Source organism: Pinus tabuliformis, chromosome 6, assembly GCF_031772625.1.
Source record: "Pinus tabuliformis cultivar Carrire ecotype Pingquan chromosome 6, CPIR1, whole genome shotgun sequence".
NCBI lineage: Eukaryota > Viridiplantae > Streptophyta > Pinopsida > Pinales > Pinaceae > Pinus > Pinus tabuliformis.
Window position 1 is genome coordinate 298,509,230 of NC_142292.1, and position 20,160 is coordinate 298,529,389.

The window sequence follows — 20,160 nt, forward strand, 5'->3', positions numbered from 1 at the left end:
CACATAGATCTCATCTTGGTATGGTTTATATTCACTTTTTATTTCACTTTAAGTTAGGACTATGAAGGGTTAATGGAATTGGAACTTGACTTCTCTTTCTTGTGTCGTTTCCTCAACTCCTTTTTTGGATATTTATCATCTCCAAGTTTTCCTTGTAATTCAAGCTCTAAGTTAGAGCTTCTAGCCTCCAGAAACATGCAAGATTTATTTATAGAGGCACCATAAGGAGGGCCATATTGTAAGATATATCAATAATGTACTCTTCTAGCCACACAAATCTCTCCTCTGTAGGGTCTCAAGGGATTTTGGGAATTGGCTCATCCACCATGGCTAGGGCTCTACAACATTCCTTAAGTTAATTCTTAGATTTTTATATTTCCCATAAATACTCCACAAAAAACCTGCCTCTATTACCAATATGATCTATAAATTACAATGGATATTCTATTAGTAGAATTCATCACAATAGATCTTATAGTACTATAAAATCTTAAATTACATAATTTTATTTCCTTAAATCTCAAATTTGTTATCTATAGCTTATGACTCAATTATAAGAAATACTTGAATATGAATATGAGAGAACATGCACAAAATACACACAATCCACACAAATTAACACAAGATTTGTCCTTGGAAACCCAATACAGGATAAAACGTAGCTATAAGGTGAGGAATATGCTCTACTCTCTTTGCTTCCATTATAAGAATGCACGTACAGAACAATGTATATTTGAAATGGAGTTACCCAGTGATATTGTGGCATGAATGGTTGCTATAGAATCCTCCTTCTATATCATACTCTTAGAATACCACTCCTAGATGTTTTTACTCAACTATGGAACAAGTACAATAATAAATCATGAAACCCCATCTCCTCCTAGCACTTAATATTTAACACAAATAAAAAATTGTCTAGGGTTAGGGTTTTGACTTCATCAACCCTCAATTAGTAATAATATTTTAGACCTTCTAGAATATTCTTAAAATGCCACACATGGCTAGCCCCACATGTCTAAGTATTGAGGATTTATGTGATACCTAATCATACTAGGGTAGTCAACTAGGTATCTCATCTTGTGGGAGGTACAAATTTCACATATGATCTCTGATTGAGGCATTTTTTGCATTGTTGGAAAGCTATTCATGTGTAGAATATTTTCACGATATTCAATGACTTTTTTAACCAAAAGGTGACTCCCATTGAGGCCTCAAAACGACTCATAAAGGTTTTGGATGAATTTTCACCCCAATTTTCCAAATTGGGACATTCTGTTAAAATTTTCCCATAATCTTATTCATCCATTTTTTCCATCCAAAAAGTGTTGATATGGATGGTAACTTGTATGATGATCCAACCCAGATCAATGGGACACCAGTGGTTCAAAACACCTTTAAACATACTTTTGTCATATAGTAATTATTATTAATGGCCATGTTTAATGTTGACATAGGTTATTCTTGATCATTGACTACTGACAATTGAAATGTTTAAAAAAGTTATTAGCTTAACAAGAATATTACTAAGTTCCCATTTTTTTAAAAGTCACATTTAACGATCCTTGTATGGGGTGCCTATAGAAGGATAGGTGGGGGGTCATGCTGCCACCATCCCACCAGGTATTAAGGTAGGGATACATGGTAACATGTCACCCCCAAAAGATTAATGGATATCCATGTCCCAGGAATGGTACCATATGGGAATTGGCCACTCTATGATGACACACATTATATACTACAATGCAAGTTTAATACTGAATATCGAGTGCATATTTATTAGATCTTGGAAGGAAATGACAAATATTCCTTGGACTGTAGGTTTTAACCCTGTACAGAAATTACCTGCATATGAATTCTAAAACACAAAAAATAAACAATGCGAGAGCATAACACATACAAAACATATACACAGAGATTTTCCCCTGGATCCCAAAACCGGGACTACCATCTTGACTACTCATTATGTTCCTTTCAATGTTACAATACATATTTATACATGTCGAAGCATCCAATACCATGGATTGAAAACCATCATGTCCAAAACCATGCATTGAAAACCATCGCATCCAAAACCATGTCCGAAAATCATGCACAAAACCATAGGTAGGTCCGCCCAACCTAATATAGGGTCCAAAACCAAACTGGCGCGCTACCTTGGACCCCATAGAGGGGGGTTACCTGCACCCCTCAAACCCCCTATGACCCCCCTACTACGCAATCGGCACAATGAAAGGGGGGCTCTGCCCCCCCCTATAACCCCCCGGTTAACTACGTGGGCTAGTCGTGGAAAGAATATAACACAACCCAACATTCTCCCACTTGTTGTTTTCTTTCCACAGGGGGCCACGCGAGTGCTTAGTCATTTATCCAGCCCTGCAATGCCCATTGTTTCTCTACACCAAGATAACTTCTCAGAGCTCACAGATTTTTTCAATGCATCTGCAGTATTCTTCAAAGTCTCCACCTTTACAAACAACACCTTTTTGTCTTCTATCATATCCCTCACAAAGTGATATTGAACATCAATGTGCTTTGTCTTTGAATGATATGCAGGGTTCTTTACCAAGAAAATTGCACTTTGGCTGTCACAGTCTATCCTTATAGCTCCCTGTACTAACCCCATACTTGAACACAATCTTTGCAACCAAACTTCTTCCTTGCTTGCATGAGTGGCTGCCATGTATTCTGCCTCTGTAGTTGATAGTGCCACTACAAATTGTTTCTTACTCATCCAACTGACTGCACCTCCAAATAGGTTAAACACATACCCACTTGTAGATCTTCTCTAATCCAAATCTCCAGCCCAGTCTGCATCAAAAAAGCCACGAATATCCAACACTTTGTCCAATCCTGGTCTTCCTTGGTAGCACAAACCATAATCACTAGTGCTACAAAACTACCTAAAAACCCGCTTCACTGTTGTCTAGTGCCCCTTCCATGGTTTTGACATAAACTTGCTCAATACTCCGACTGCATGTGCAATGTCTAGTCTAGTATAGACTATTGCATACATCAGGCTACCGACTGCACTTGCATATGGAACACGGGACATGTCGTCTTCCTCTTATTGTGTCTTGGGACATTTTTCAGTAGATAACCTCACACCTATAGGAATAGGAACCTCCACCAATTTACTATCTTGCATATTAAACCTTTGCAGTATTGTCTCAACATACTTCCTTTGGTTTAACCAGAGCTTCCTCTTTTCCCGATCTCTTTTAATTTCCATGCCCTGTTAAACACACATGGACAACAAGACAATATGAAAGATAAAACATGCAAGTGCATTTTTTTATTACCATGAGATATACATTTATAGTACAACATGTGACTCTTGGGTTTCAAATCCCAAGGTCTCTTGGACTGCTTTTGTCCATTCGACTTCCACACTAACCCATTGAGGATTAGGTGTCCAACATTCGCCCCCTTAATCCGAAGGGTTATGTATGAGTCCAAGAAGAGAGTTGTAATACAAAATGTGCAAAAAATGCATGGCAGCACTAGGCTGAATGTGCTCTATGAAATGTTGGTATAAAGGGCGGTGGTTTAAGGATGACCACCAACATTGGAACGCTTAGTGCAGTTCCCGGAACTCTTCCAAAACTGGCAAGAAACTGAAGTTTTCTGCTAGAGGAAGTGATCCTATTGTTTTAAAGAGGGAAAACTTCAACCATAAAAGGGAGGTCTCACCCCGCATAAAAGGTAAAACTTCAACCTGAAAAGGGAAGTATCAACCTGTGATGGTTTAAGGATGACCAACAACTCTGGAATGCTTAATGCAATTCCTGGTACTCTTCCAAAACTGGCAAGAAGCTGGTGTCTTCTGCTAGAGGAAGTGTTCTCAATTGTGTTCCTGGAATGCTTCCGAAACTGGCAAGAAGCTGAAGTCTTCTGCTAGAGGAAGTGTCCCAGATTGCCAACTGAAGGCATGTTCAGGGGCATCTTAGTTTCTGGCTACAACTCTGAAACTGGTGTGGCAGGTTGTGGCTCAGGCTCGCTTGATGTGACTTTGAAGCTTGTAGATGACCATCATTTCCCCCCCTGTCAGATACAAGGTGAGAAGATGGAGAAAACTCAACTGCAAGACTGTTCAATATTCTGGAACAAGTTCTGACATGTGTTTGAAATATCTTCTTGGCTGTTGATGCCCATTGCCAAGAAGCGATCCATCCAAGATGAATCTTTGTTCTTGCAGGACGTTTGTTTCTGAAGCATCTGTGTGAAGAATGGCTGGTTTTATGACAGTGCTTACATGGATGAAGATCAAAACAGTGATCTTTCAGATGGCCAACTCGGTCACAGTGTTGGCATTTTATGATTTGTTGTTGTTGTTGTTGTTGCTGTAGAAGAGGGGCAGAGTCTGGAATAGCTGAAGCTGAACTGTCATGAGGAGCAGCGGAACTGTCATGAATGAATCCAGCACTCTGAAACTGAATGGGCTTGGCATAGTCTGGAATATGAAAGGACAGGTCCTTGTCATATCCAAGACCAGTTCTATGCTTTTTGTGGACAAGCTGTTCCCAAGGTCTGATGATGGGCTTGGGAAGTGCAGACTGAGTTTCTGCATCTGCATGTACAATTGCTGCTTTATTTGAATGAACTGTACCATTATTAACATGCTGCTGATGGGTGGTTGTCTCAATGTTCTGAACAAAAACAGGTTCAGGATGGTGTCTATTTTGATGTAGCTCTTCTTGCTGTAGCTGTGATTCAAGCTGCAAAAAATCGATCTTTTCCTGTGCATTTTGTAGACATGTCTGAATTTCTGAGAGAGATCCTTTGTTGATTTGTAATGTGTCATCAACAGTAGATAATATCAGAGTTTTAAGGAACTGTAATACTTCACTGGTTCTGGCCATTTTTCTTCAACGTCTGATTTACACCTTAAAAAACTGATCACTACTACTCAATGTAGAAAAGTAATATCTACTCACAGTACACAGCAATATCCTTTATAAATTTCAGCAAATGATCAGTGTGCAAAAACATTACAATCAGCTCACCAAAATCTTTATGTAGCAGTGGAGTCAACGAATGAGTTTTAAATACAATGCCACAATTGGGGCAACAACAACTGCAAACTTGTTTGGATCCTTCAAGTACTCCTTCAGAAATGATGGTTATCAAAACTTCAATAATTATAACACCATGTCATCGGCATTCTTTGAACATTGGATTGTACAACAGCTTCAACGTATTTCAGGCAGCATCATAACGTATTCAGGCAGCTTAAATCACAGTTTTCGTTGCATTCAATACAGCTCCAGGTCAGCACACAAATAAATCAATGAGCGATATACAAAACTGATTTCTTTCTCTGCAATAGAGACTTAATGTCCAGCACATACAGTGCACATATTAAGAGCAATAATCTTCAAAAAAGAAATGACCTCTTTTTTTTTTTTTTTGTAATAGCCGGAATAGCAATGTCTAGTGAAATATTTAGAAAGATGACCAGCGTGGCCAATAAACAACTCTGCAAATTTCTTAAAAACTAGTTGATTTTTTGGTTTTACTTTTTTTTTGTTCTCGTTAAAAAATTGCAGAAACTCTACATTTTTTGCCAGAGTGGGCTCAATCTTCTTGATGTGCACTTAGGTGATTCTCAGGTACAGCCATATGATATGCACTGAGAATGAAACCTGCTACTTATGTTGAACTTCCACTGATATACTTCTAAACAATAGATCAACTGACCCCTTCACATAAGCAACCCAAAATTATTCCTCCACATCTTTATTGCACTAAAATGCTGATGTTAAATTGTCTTCTTGATCATTTTGCAGAGGCAAGCTCACTTCGCAGCAACTTGGCAGATGCAACCATGTTTGTCAATGCAGGAACAACTTCATCATACTTCCTGGTTTTCAAACCACAATCTGGATTTACCCACAGGATGTTTGTCTCCAGCACAGCAAGTATCTTGCGGATACGGTCTGCGATTTCTTCCGTGTCTGGAATGCGAGGAGAGTGTATATCATAAACCCCAGTTCGCTCAGAAATTTTCGTGGGTTTTATTCTGAATCTGCCAATCGATTATGAATCGCCAAAACCTTCTCAAAGTTCTTCCCTTCGAAGTTCGTTTCCCTCTCGAAGCTCTTGGGGATCAACTGAGAATGGCTGCTTCTGCTTCGGGATTTTGTGCTCGGGATGTGCTTATGTGATTGACGAGAGCCTTCCATGGGACCATTTCGTACAGGCAAAAGAATAACGTAATTGAACAAGGAAGGCACAAATTCTTGTCCCTTATCTTTATGATATCCACACCAAAACCTGTGCTGAGCTTCACCCTTCCAAATACATCAACAAAATGAAAAGGTAACTAATTTTAATCCTTCCGAATACCTCAACAAAATGAAAGGGAACTAATTTTAATGACACTCTGGTATACAACGCTCTTTCTTTCTTCTTTGCGTGGACCCCATTTGCCTTGCAGTCGAAGGACCTCAGGCTTGGGCTGCTGGAGGCGTTTCAAGGAGGCCGGATCTCTGGACGAAGAATCCCTCGAGAAAAAAGATCGGGCCGCTTTGGTTGTGCACGTTACCAAACTCGAAGCCGAGCTTTATGACTACCTTCGAGCTTTATGACTACCAATTTCCAGCTGTGAACAAGCTGTCGAGTTGCCAGTAAATCAGCGTAGATCCTACCTTTATTGCTATGGCAGCGCACCCATTTTTTTATCGCGATGATGGGCTGGCGCGAGAACAAGTTTGTGCATAGAACGGAACCAGTCGCAAAGCTGAAAATACGATGTCAAGCGTATGCTCTCTCCCTACTTCGAAGACGTCTGGCGGCACAATACAGCTAGAACCCTGAATCAATCGCCTTGCAGCCATTACTCGAGCACCACATCGCGGGAGATTTCGTGAATGAAAACTTTTCGTTGGAAGTGGCCCTGGACGCAAACAGGAACATGGAGCGCATACAATTTAAAACTCTTCCAGAGAGCAACCAGTTATGGATAAATGGGTTCACGCGGATGTGTTTGAACCCAGTGACCTCCGGCTAGGGCACAACAAACGCTGTCACAGAAGGTTAAACGTCAAGCAATCGCAGCACGCGGATTATGAAGGTCATAACCAGGGGCTTCAATTTGAAAACGACCAAAATTCCAAGGACCGCAATTTAATTTTGTCTGACACAGAGGCTTCTGCTTCCACGATTGTTACCGAGAACACAAGCACTGGCGAGAGCTCTAATGCCCGTATGTTTCCTTGCTGCTATTGCTCAACAAAGTTCTACAGTTCTCAGGCATTGGGAGGTCATCAGAATGCCCACAGAAAGGAGCGCAAAATGGCTAGGACGCACTATATATATAACAGTGGTATATGAGAGCCTTGCAACACAAACGGTAACGACAACGCAGTATGAGTGGTATCGAGTATTACAATACACTGGAGCTGCAAAGCCGTTGGGTGGAGGCGTAGCGAAGGGAATTCATACCACCGGATTCGGATGCCTCAATGCAGCGAATCGATTCTTCAACGGTAGAATAAAATGCACAGAGAATGATGGCAAAGATGCGCAGATGACTGACCATAGCAGTGAAGACTGTTACCCTGGGACCTGCGCTCTGTGCAGTGGAGCAGACCAGGAGTTACAAGGACAGATGTGTAGTGCTGGCCAGATTATCTCAGGACAGAGCGCATGCAGTGTAGCAGCTAATTATATGGAGTAGCAGCGCAGACATTGTCAGGCAGTAGAGGCGCAGGAAGGCAAGGTGCTCAGTAGTGTCAAGTATGCGTGGAACATTACAGATAATGAATACCAGGCCAGCGCTATTCAAGGGAGCTCAGACACAGGTAATGAAGACCACGCTGATATATTTGAGTTTGCAAATCTACCACGCCAGTTTTACTATTACAGGATTATGGGTAGAGGTGCAACACTGATATGCACATAAAAAGGCCACAAAAAAACAAGCTGCTCTGATACCATGTTAAACACACATGGACAACAAGACAATATGAAAGATAAAACATGCAAGTGCATTTTTTTATTACCATGAGATACACATTTATAGTACAACATGTGACTCTTGGGTTTCAGATCCCAAGGTCTCTTGGACTGCTTTTGTCCATTCGACTTCCACACTAACCCATTGAGGATTAGGTGTCCAACATGCCCAAAATATAGTTTGTAGCACCAAGATCTTTCTTGTCGAATTTGGAGGACAATTGGGTCTTCAAATCCTGGATAATTTCTTTGTCATTTCCAACCAGCAACATATCATCCACATACAAGGCCAGATAAATAACATGGTCACCAATTAATTTAAAATACACACATTGATCTGCTTTGCTTCTGGTGAAGCCAAGTCCCCATATCAATGTATCAAATTTCTGATACCACATCCTTGGTGACTGTTTTAACCCATACAGGGACTTCTTTAACTTGCATACCATTTCTTTCTTACCCTTCACCACAAAACCTTCAGGTTGCTTCATGTAGATCTCCTCTTCCAGATCCCCATGAAGAAATGTTGTCTTCACATCCATCTGTTCTACCTCAAAATCAAAAGAAACAGCAACAGATAAAAGTAATCTAATAGAAGCTACCTTGGCAACAAGAGAAAAAATATCACCAAGATCAATTCCTAGCACCTAGGAATAACCTTTTGCTACCAACCGAAATTTGTATTTCTCCACCTTTCCTTTTGCATTTATCTTGTTCTTGAACACCCATTTGTTGCCAATGGGTTTCCTTCTAGCTGGCAACTCCACCAGACCCCACGCCTAATTATTGTGTAAAGATGCCATTTCATCAACCATGGCCTCTTTCCAAAGTTTGCCATCCTCTGAATCTACTGCTTCCTTCACAGTTCTGGGATCATCATCAGTAACAGATAAAGAAAAATTTGAACACAAAGTAGATGGATTATACCTTTCCAGTTGCCTTCTTTCTCGAACTAATCTTCTCACACCCAGAGTTTGTGGCTCTTCATCTTCTGATTCCTCCTCTGTTGTAGAGTCTAATTCTTCCTCCTTAAGCTTAAACTCTATCTTCTCAGGTTCCTTTGGTTGGACTTCATGTTTAATAACATATTTTACCTCTCTGAACACCACATCTCACCTGTACACAACCTTCCTTGTTACTAGGTTCCAAAGCTTATAATCATTTAAACCATCCTTATACCCAATAAAGATGCACTTTTAAGATTTACTATCCAACTTGGTTCATTTCTCCTTTGGAACATGTACATATGCATCACATCAAAATACCCTCATATGTGAAAGAGAGGGTTTTTTACCAATCCATACCTCTTGTGGAGTCTTATCCTCCAATGCTGATGAAGGTGATCTGTTGACCAGGTAACATGCTGTCTCCACCGCCTATGCCCAGAATTTTTGTCCTAACCCAGCACCACTGAGCATGCTTCTTGCCCTTTCCATCAATGTCTTGTTCATTCTTTTTGCAACTCCATTTTTCTCAGCTGTATATGGAGTAGTCCTTTGTCATGCTATACCACACTTCTTACAGAATTATTCAAATTCCTTGCTGCAAAACTCTCCACCGTTATCTATCCTCAACACCTTTACCTTCTTCTCTGTCTGGTTTTCCACCAGAGCCTTAAATTCTTTAAACCCGTCAAAGACTTCATATTTCTTCTTAAGGAAATATATCCATATATTCCTTGAGAAGTCATCTATAAATGATACATAGTATACAGACTTACCCACTGATGGAACCTTCACAGGTCCAAACACATCACTGTGCATAAGTTCTAATATATGTTTTGCCCTTTTACCACCAGAGGGGAAACTCACCCAATTCTGCTTCCCATATACACAATTTTCACAGAAATCAAAATCGAGAGAGATATTACTCATACCTTCTACCATACCTTTACCATGAAGTATTCGAAGGCACTTCTCTCCAATATGTCTAAGCCTTTGATGCCACAACATGGTCTTCTCTCCAAAGACCACTAGATTTTCTGCTCCACTTTCAGGAACCACAGGACTGTTGCACCCATCAACAATAGTGCTACCTTGTAGCTTTTACAGAGTTCCAATTCGAACTCCCCGCATCAATATCAGTTCCCCTCAAACCATCTTCCAGGCATCCTTATTGAACACTGTTTTTACATCTGCATCATCCAACTTGCTTACAGAAATCGGATTTCTGGCTAATGTAGGAATATGCAAAACACCTGGAAGTGTTCTAATCCTTCCACCTTGCAACTTCAACTTTACTTTTCTGCAACCAACGATTCTAGCCTTCCTGTCATCCCCCAAGAAGACATCACCACCATCATATTTCTCATACTCGTAGAACCACTCTCTATGGGGAGTGAAGTGAAAGGATGCACCTGAGTCAATCAAACATGCCTCATGATCTACATGTGTACTTGAATAAGCCAAGTACACATCCCCACCTTCATCTGAGGTGGTTTTCACCTCTACAAAAGGAGCATCATCATATCCCTTTCCTTTGTTAGGAGATTTAGATTTACAGTCCCTTTTGTAGTGTCCTTACTTTCCGCATTTCCAGCAAACAACCTTTACATGTTTTCCTGGAGATTTAGATCTCCCACTCTATGACTTATTTTTGTTTCTGTTCTGGGACTGTCCTCATACATACATGGCATCACCATTCTGGCTCTCTATATTTTTCTGTCTCATCTCCTCTATCAGCAAGGATGAGAATATTTCATCAAACTGTAAGGCAATTGTATTGCTACCTATTGTAATAACCAAACTATCCCACGAATCTGGTTGAGAACACAACAAACTGATGCACTTATCTTTATCTGAAATTTTAATACCTACAGATAATAACTGACTTACCACAGTATTAAATGCGTTTAAATGCTCTGTCACCGAGTCTCCATCTTTCATCCTCAAGTTATACAGCTTTTTCTATAGGAACAGTTTATTCACCAGAGACTTAGATTGGTATAAAGTCCCTAACTTGTCCCACAAAGCCTTCACCGTAGCTTCCCCTGATACATTCAGCAATACCGAATCTGAGACACACAATCGTATTTTTCTCTTTTCCTTCCGATCCAACTTCTTCCATTCTTCATTGGACACTCTCGCTGGTTTAATACACGAATCTACCGTGATTCACTGATCTTTATCCAACAAAAAATCCTCCATATTGAGTTTCCACAACTCAAAACTCTGACCATTAAATTTCTTGATCTCTATCTTTCCACTGCTCGCCATATTCTTTCACCACTAGAATCGATCTCGCAGATCTCCCACTAAACAAGGTATACCACAGGCCCGAGTGAAACCCCTCAGCAACAAAGGCATCCCCTTGAAGCCAAAACAACTTTGATATCAAATGTAGGTTTTAACCCCGTACAAAAATTACCTGCATACGAATTCTAAAACACAGAAAATAAACAATGTGAGAGGATAACACATACAACACATATACACAGAGATTTTCCCCTGGATCCCAAAACCGGGACTACCAACTTGATTTTTCATTATGTTCCTTTCAATGTTACAATACATATTTATACATGCCAGAGCATCCAATACCATGGACTAAAAACCATCACGTCCAAAACCATGGATTGAAAACCATCGCGTCCAAAACCATGGATTGAAAACCATCGTGTCCAAAACCATGTGCGAAAATCATGCACAAAACCATAGGTAGGTCTGCCCAACCTAATACAGGGTCCAAAACAAAAATTTTCTGGGGCGCTGCCTCAGACCCCATAGAGGGGGGTTACCTGCACCCCTCAAACCCCCTGTGACCCCCCGCTATGCAATTGGCGCAACGAAGGGGGGGCTTCGCCCCCCCCCCGCCCAACCCCCCCAACCCCCTGGTTAACTACGTGGGCTAGTCGTGGAAAGAATATAACACAACCCAACATGGACATCAGACGATACAGTTAGGCTAGGATTTACCATGAGTATTGGTAATTTCTAGAGGTGGATTGCTCACACTATGATCAATCACTGCTCCGCACACGCGAGAAGTGATAGGAATTTGCAAGAAGTCTTCATTCAAGAACTAATGGCATTCATTGAAGAGATATGATCAACTCCATTGGTTTCACTTTAGGTCTTGCAAATTCCTAAATTGGTTGAAGAGTCTTGGTTTTGAAATTTCTAAATATTATCAATGGATTCATTAGCATGGTTGGTTATTTATTTTTTTCATCATCTCGTAAGTTTGGCTAGCTATGCTAGGATTTTTCCTCCACCTATCGCATCTTTTCAACAATGGTTAATCCATCCTTGTTTCCTAGATTTCACTAGGTTCCTCTTGTGTATGGGATTCCTAGGAAGCTCCAGTTTCTCTTCTATCCATTCTTGTTTGGTCCCTTCTCACCACACATGACCTCTTGGTTTGTTTTCACCCATTGTATCCTATGTGAAGCAATGCCTTCTTTCCCCCATAGATTTTCCTTCCATTTGGGTCATAACTCCCCATCAACGGGCTAGAGTTCGACCGGGGGTGGCATGATATAAAGAAAATAGGAGCTCACATGTCCAAAAGTGGGCGGAAATCTCAACTGCCAAATACTGTGAGCAGACTCCTTAACTGATTCAAGTATATATATCTCAAGTTGAACATGAGCTAGCTGATGAATAACGTGGTTTAACGGATTCATAATTATTGGATGAGGTAATATATTGGGTCCCATACATAAGTCACGCTAAGGGATTCTACAACCAATACATGCACATGGTGGATACATATTGGCATTTGAAATTACTATTGGGAAGATTTTTGGTTGAAACAAATGAATCCAAAGAGGAGAGATTATCTTTGTTCTATGAGATGCAAATGGATATGACATCCATGGATTGTAGGCTCAAGCATATAAAGATTCATATGGGCACCCCCCTTGACTAGGGTTTCTCTCATGGCAGTGGCAAGGAGCCCATATGAGTGGGAGCCTATGAGCGTGATAAGTCTGGATGATAGTTTATACATTGGATTGTTTCTCTATTCCTTTATATATGATTCTTTGTTTTAGTATTTATTTTTATTTTCTTGGAAACTTATTCGAAAACCTTTTAGTTGGCTACTACAAAAATTGAATTTTTTTCTCCAATTTGGTATCCAGAGTGGCATACTAGAACACATTTTAGATGAACTAGTTATACTCTCTTAATTTTAAGGAATAGAGTATTTACTTTACTTTACAAACAAATAAAAGGTCACATTTAGTGGTGATTTTGCCTCTTGTTTATAAAAGTGGTGCTATTGGGCTTCCTCTTTTTGAGGACAATTTATTGACATTATTATTCTTCTAATATAAATTATCATTTTTTTAAAGTGTTTTTACAATTCTTGTTTTCCCCAAATTTGGATTTTAATCATTTTTTATTTTATTTTTAGGGTTAAAATTATGAACTAATTGACGTTATAGGGTTGTTCACTAGTACATATTCATTGAAACAAATATCATCTATTTATACATGTATTGTGTCAAGAGGTGCTCTACAACACAGGTGCTCTACAACAGTATGGGGTAGATGTCAAGCGTAATTTTTAACATTTAACGTTTAACAAATTTAATCTAATGTGAGTGTCCTCCCTAGTTAAAAAATGATATAATTATTATGTATAAACAAAATATAAATTCAACATTGATTTTATGAAAAGTTAAGTGGAATTGGTTTCATGGAAAGTGCAAAGTGGAATTCTGTTTGTGAGAAAGGGTGAAATAATTAAAGAAAAATAGTTAATACCTAGGATGCTAGAGATGTCTAACCTCAATTTAAACAATTGGATTAAGTAAAAATAAAAAAATAAAATATGGTAGAGATGTGTAACTTAATGTAACGTAATATAATGTAAATATTTTAACTCGGTGAAAATAAAATAAAAATAACCCTATAAAAATAATAATAATAAAAATAAAAATGACCCATGGTATTAAGAGCCCATGGTATTCATGTGGAATATAACCTATTTAAGGGGGAGATTAAACTAGCCTAGATCCATATTAGTTTGATGTTATATTTAGATACATAATTAGTTGTAGAAAATGATGGTGTTGAATCCATGTAGCCTGTAAAGGTAAAACATTTTTATGGATATGTTCGTGCTTGGCATTTGTATGGATGTGCAGGGTGGCCCTATGTCTTTTTGTATGTTTTATTTCTATGAATAAATCATGTGTATATATGCATAGAAGCTTTAGAGCTTCCTCGAGGTTATTGGGTGACTCAAGAAGGTGTTTTTAAGAAGTGTAAGGTTAGATAAGATTTCACAAAGTACAATAGTTTCTTTTTCATTCTAATGGCTTCTTTGATAATGGATATAATATATGTAATATATTCTCTTAATTTATGTCTAATAATGCGCTATAGAAATAGAGCTATGATAGATATAGAATGATAAGTTTAGAAATGGATAAGATTAACTATGAAAGTGACCTCGAGTGAGTGGAGGAGATGGGAGAAATATTAGGTAAAATGTAATTATTAAATTTTATCTGATATTTATGTCTAACTTCATCCTCTTTTTACTAGCTTTCCAGAAATATTAGGTAAAATATAATACTATAATATTATATTTTATTCAATATTTCCCCTCAATTGGTCCTCTTTTTATTGTAGTTTTCTTTAAATTTGAAGTTTAAAATTAAACAAACTCAACTATAAAATTAGTAGGGGTGAGGGGAAATATTGAGTAAAAGGTAATGTTAGTGTCAGTATCTTCACACTGCCATCAATGATCAAAATCTGCTCTTTTGCATTTAATAATTGGAGTCCCATACTAATGAGTTTTCATTCCATTAGGTCATGGATTCACTGATGGTAGGGTTTACTTCAATTTTCCCTCATGATCTGTACTTGCTAATCCTCTTCCATATATTTCAGTCATGGCTCATGTTCACTCTGTAGTTTATTTCATTAGGTCTTAGGGTTTGGTCTCATTAGGTTTTAGGGTCCCATCATGGTCAAATTCAATGATTATATGCCAATAATGATCAGCAAGGACATGAGGAGGTCAATAATGATTGGTAAAGCCATAATTTATCATTTTGAAAGCCTAATGTAGTTCTCACCTCAAAACTTGTTTTGAGGTGAAAATAGGGTATTTTGTTTTTATATTCATTAATGATGTAATTTTATGTTTTCATATGTAATATTGGTTCCCAGCTACTCCTAAGCATCTGATGAGTTTTCCAAGCACCTGCCACTGCAAAAATGAAGTCATCATGAGCACCAATTCACCTACAAAAGCAAAAGAGAAACAAGCACTAAAACCCTAAATTCCTCTCCCATTGAGCAAGGGTTGGCTATGGGATCAGATATATCTAAGAAGAGGAGGAATAAGGGATATCGAAAGGTATGAGGCCATTTCATATCATCAAACATCAGGTCTCCATCATTTGTCGAGAAGTCATTCCAAGGAACAAGCCATTCACCACACATAAGGGATGATTTTTCCTCAAACTGTGTTTCTGAGCAAGAAAATATGAATTTGACAAACGTGAGAGAGGCTTTTTCCCATCATTGACCCAAGAAGAAAAACCTATTTCAGTTTTTACACAGGTTTCATGGTTTGGGAGAAATGTTGAAAACATCATTTGCCTTAGGAGGGTTAATGCACCTCTGGAGTGACCTTGGTAAAATCAATTTTTTTCATAGATGGAATGACCGAATGAATTTCTTGATGAGTCAACTGATAAGTAGACATAAACATCTTTCTAATGAGCTATCTTGAGCTCAATTTGGAGTTGAGGAAGACCTTCAAAAGTTGACTGCAACAATAATATGCATTTTGGTAGCCTCATTCTACACATTTTGACTAATCTTGGGAGATTGAGCTTTTGATAGAGAAAATGAACTCAAAATTGCAAAATTCAAGATTTTATGGAATGTAGACTCAACAATATTTCCAACGAGCTATCACACACCCAATTTGGACATCAGGAAGGTAGTCAAAAGTCGTCCTAAAGTAGCACTATGCTCCTGTAGATGGTGCTGCGCTCCTAGCTTGGCGCTATGCTTCTAGCATTTTCACACAATGCAAATTAACTCTGGCACTGCGCTCCTGAACCGGTGTTGTACTCCTGTAACTGGCACTGCGCTTTGACCAACAAAGCCCAAAATCACTCCAAGCATCCAAATTTCACCAAATTTCTTCCATATTTGCTCTTAGCAAGTAAGTAACATCATTCCTCTTGTTGCTTAGTGTGCACATGTGAAGATTTTCATGGTTTTTCATCCTCAAAATTAAAACCCTAATCTCTATGGTAAAACCCTAGTTTTCCTACCATTCATTTCATAAACTTGAACCCTTATTCCATCACTGCTATCACACTCTATTACTCTCTTATCACTCCCCAAACCCCCTCCCACATACATTTTTCCCACACCTTCATTTCCACCCATTCCTCCAAGTCATTTCCCATACCACCATCCATACATTACCACTGTGAAAACTAAGGGAAACATGGACAGAGACAGTGATCAAGAATATGAGGAGGAAACCTTGAGTGACAGTTCTATGGAGAGGCACAGGCAACAGAGGAAGCCCCATAAAGGAGGAAAAATCATCAGAGAGGAGCCCACCAGTTTGAGAGAATTACAAGCTTGCCCACTTGCAGTTTCTTGTTTCAGACATCAAGCATGTTTTGAATTTTGTGAAATGGTGGAAAGAGTTCAGTTTCACCATGAGTTGGCCAGACTTTTTGTGACTCATCTACATAACAATGAGGTGACACTTGCCGGAGTAACCTTTGCAATATCACCAGCTGTCATTTCAGAGGCCACTAGAATCCCTAATGTTGGTGAAAAATGGTACAAGGGTCATGATCTTGATGAGGATTACTATGAACCTTACATCAAGCCTCAATACAAAAACCAGGTGAAGAGGCTTTTCCCCTTTAAATTTTTGGAGAATAGGTATGTTCCTTTGATGAGGATTATCATCAAGTATTTCACTTGTGAAGGCAGATTCTCCCGGTTATATGCTTACCATATCAGACTCCTCATGCACTTCACCAGGGTAAGAATGATAAATCTCCCATATTTCTTGTTTAGAAATATTGATAAGATAGCTCACATTGTGTGGAGGAAACCATACCCTCAGTAGTTGAACAACATCTACCATTATTCTTTGATCAAAATCATTGTTCTTCACCATCTTAGTCTTCTTAACATTCCTTGGGAGACTTTCATTGCTCATGAGATTTTCAAAGGTCCACAGATCCCTTCACTAGTGCATCAAGAAGAAGGTGGGCCTTCTAGCCATGGAGAAATAAGGGAAGAGGTCAAGGAAACCAAAATTGCTGAGGTGCCAGTGTACTTAACATATCAGAGAGGCACAAGGAGACTTTTTGCAGCTGCTAGGCAAGTGTTTGCTCCACAAGGTGTGGAAGGGGCCTTGCCTTCGTCATCAGTCCATAGGAAAATGTTATCTCCACAAGGTGTGGAAGGGGCTTTTCCTTTGTCATTGACAAAATAGGTACAAGTTGAGCAGTTGAGCAAAGGCAAGGAAAAAGTGCAGGAGGAAGATCTTGGTGATGAGGAGGAAAGAGATTTTGATCTGATTGAGCATGAGGAGCCACAACAACACTTTACTCATCATGGAATTGGCATCATTGATTTGGAGGCTCAGGATGAAAAAACCATCAAAGACCTCATCATTCAAGAAAGAGAAGCTCAAATACAATCTTTGGCAGACAACTTAGAGAGGGCCAAGTTCATCATCAAATATTTAGAGCAAGAAAACAAACAATTGAGTGACAAGCAAGTCCTCATGGAGCTGCAAATGATCAAAGCAGACAGGCAAATGGCTAAAGAGGCTCATGTTAAATTTACTCCTATTGAGCAAGAGATTGAAAATGATAGGGAAACATGGCTTGAGAGGGTCAACATACATCTTGAAAGACTAATTGAGAAGGCCAACCGGGATAAGAAAATTCTCTGACACATGGCCTACCATTACATGACCCACAACAAAATATGCAATATGAGGATTAGGAAGATAAAAGCTAGGTTGAGGAGAGACTTAGAGGGAAAGAAAGAGAAAGATAGGTTGGAAATATTGGCTAAAGCCTCCCTAGCTCATCAAAGTAGCTGATGGTGGTGTCCCATGCCAAATTTGGGCAAATTTTGGAAAGTTTTTGCATTTTTGCAATTTTGTAATTTTAAACATAGAAATTTTTCCCAGAAGTGCAGTGCCACTGGCGCTACGCTTTTCCCTAGAACATCAGATGGAGAAAAGGTTTGCATATTTGGATTCAGGAGGATGAGAACATGCACCCTAGAAATTTTCAAAATTTTTGGAGCAAATCTGGGTCACCAAAAGGTCCAAAAACTACCAAAAAATGACCTCTCTGCCTCTTTTTGGACACACAGAAGTAGTATTGGAGATTCAAGTTTTGAGGGGGAAAATGACCTCCAAATTCAAAAATTATAGGTGTTCCAGAAACTAGACTTGAATATGTTTCCAATGAGCTATCATGGGCTCAATTTTTCTAAGGGGAAGGCCTCCAAAAGTGTACTTAAAGTGGCGCTACGCTTTTGGACAATGGCGCTGCGCTTTTGACCATTTTGCTCAGAAAATCAAAATTTCGCCTGTTTTGACTGGAAACTGATTTCTCTCTCCTCATGGTTGTTTTTACTAATGTAATTGATGACATGGCATGTAATTGTAATGGTAAAATAGTGGTAGAGGGTAGATTCAATAGTTAGAGGTGGTTTTGGGGCAAATGAATCTTTTTCCACTCTCTTAGAGGCAAGTTGTTTGACTGCCTATATTCCAGTTCTTAGTTGGGAAATGGTTGAAGTAATCCCTCTTCTCATGGATTCGATCCCTGATGGACAGGATGAGTGGTTTTGATGTCTATATTATGTATTTTCTTTCTCATTAGCAAGGGTTGGATTCACTTGGATGTTCTGAACAATATTGTACATCATTGTAAGCAGTTTGGCAAGGGAATTAAAGGAGATGCAACTATTTTTATGGGATACTTGTGGTATGGTTATTTTGCATAGTTTATTAATTTTTTATTAGCTTTTTCACATGTTTTATGTATGCCACAATCGATTTCACTTCTTCTAACTGAATGATATCAAGATAGATAGGTAGAATTCATTGTTTACAATGCTCTACCTTGGGAAACCTTTCAATATTCTATGTTTTCTATTGTTTGAGAAGGATACATGATCTTTACATGCCCTCCTTAGCTCCTCACCAGTCTTATACATCCCACCTCACTAGATTTCAAGTGCCAAAGCCTATACCTACCTTGCCCCATAAAACACCCTGCATCCCGACCTAATTTCCTAGACCCAAATTGCCTAGCTCCATCTGACCCAACAAAAAACCAACAAATTCAATCAAAACCCTCTGTAAAATCCCATTTGATCCAGTCATTTTGACCAAGATTCATAAAGGAGAGAGCCCTCTCCCGACCTGGTAGGGCTAGCTACCAGGTTAAGCTTGGTTTGTGGTTATCCTAGGATTGCCTTCCTTCAGCCCGAGGTCAATCTAGGCTCTAACAGGTAATATTTAGGTTAGAGGTGATGCAAAATATTAGATAAAATGTAATATTATTAAATTTCAATTAGGATGACCCTCACCTGTTTTTACTAGGTGGGAGCATAGTTTTAAAAATCAGAACCGGTGATGAGGCCGGTCCACCTAATGAACCGGGTTTCGAACCTGAACTGACACTAGTCAGGTCTAAACGAACTAGTTTTAAAAAAATACATTAAATAATTAATTTTTAATGAAAAAACTATTTTTAAGATTTAAAACCACGATTCCAAGCCAATAGAGACTAAATATGCAAATTTTTCTCATTTATATACCATGTAAAGGTGAATATATAAAAATGGCACTGAGTGAAATACATATCATCGGAAAAATACATAAGAAATGAGGCTCTAAATGGCCTATAAAGTCCAAAAATAATGCTACAAGCTATGAGGCCATTGGTCTACTACAAGACTACAAGTCTAGACTCTAGTCTTTAGAATCTACACATGATCAATCATCAAATTCATCACCACTACTAGACACATGATCATCATCACCACCAAGAGCTACATAGACATCATTTGGATCAGAGTTTGAGGATGCCTTAGCCCCATTTGCAACAATGAGATGTGTGAGACAAATTAGAGGGACAAGGTCCTTTTAAAGGCTTGGAGAGTGTGTTTTTGGAAGGAAAGAACCCTTATTTTCCCTCCAAAACATCCTACAACCTTGGAAAAC